Below are 1,130 nucleotides of genomic sequence, written 5' to 3' on the forward strand. Positions count from 1 at the left end.
CCCAAGCACACACCAAGTGGGCCCCGGAAGTGGATTTCTGCATTAATTACTTACTTCTGTAAACCCTAGTAGCTAGTCTAGTATAAATAGGACATTTTACTATTGTATTAGACATCTTGGATTGTATATTTGATCCGGTGATCACGTTTGGGGGCTGGCCATTCGGCCATGCCTGAACCTTTATCACTTATGTATTTTCAATGGTGGATTTTCTACACACCATAGATTAAGGGTGTGGAGCTCTGCTGTACCTCAAGTTTCAATGCAATTACTACTATTTTCTATTTAATTCCGCTTGTTCTTATTCTAAGATATTCGTTGCACTTCAACATGATGAATGTGATGATCCGTGACACTCATCATCATTCTCACCTATGAACGCGTGACTAACAACCACTTCCGTTCTACCTTAGATCGGGCGCATATCTCTTAGATTTCTTAATCAGAATCTTCGTGGTATAAGCTAGATTGATGGCGGCATTCATGGGAATCCGGAAAGTCTAATGATGCACGAAATTGTGATCATCAATGGCGCACTTGGTACGCTCAATTGCAATCTCAATTCTTTATCACAACTTCGCACAACTAACCAGCAAGTGCATTGGGTCGTCCAAGTAATAAACCTTACGCGAGTAAGGGTCGATCCCACGGAGATTGTTGGTATGAAGCAAGCTATGGTCATCTTGTAAATCTCAGTCAGGAAGATTCAAATGGTTATGAATGATTTATGAATAAAAGATAAAATAAAGATAGAGATACTTATGTAATTCATTGGTGAGAATTTCAGATAAGCGTATGGAGATGCTTTGTCCCTTCTGTCTCTCTGCTTTTCTACTGTCTTCCTCTAATCCTTCTTACTCCTTTCCATGGCAAGCTGTATGTTGGGCATCACCATTGTCAATGGCTACAGTCCCGTCCTCTCAGTGAAAATGTTCAACGCGCTCTGTCACAGCACGGTTATTCAGCTGTCGGTTCTCGATCATGTCGGAACAGAATCTAGTGATTCTTTTGCGTCTGTCACTAACGCCCCACAATCGCGAGTTTGAAGATCGTCACAGTCATTCAATCCTTGAATCCTACTCAGAATACCACAGACAAGGTTTAGACCTTCCGTATTCTCTTGAATGCCG

The sequence above is a fragment of the Arachis duranensis genome, chromosome 6 (assembly GCF_000817695.3).
Source record: "Arachis duranensis cultivar V14167 chromosome 6, aradu.V14167.gnm2.J7QH, whole genome shotgun sequence".
NCBI classification, from domain to species: Eukaryota; Viridiplantae; Streptophyta; class Magnoliopsida; order Fabales; family Fabaceae; genus Arachis; species Arachis duranensis.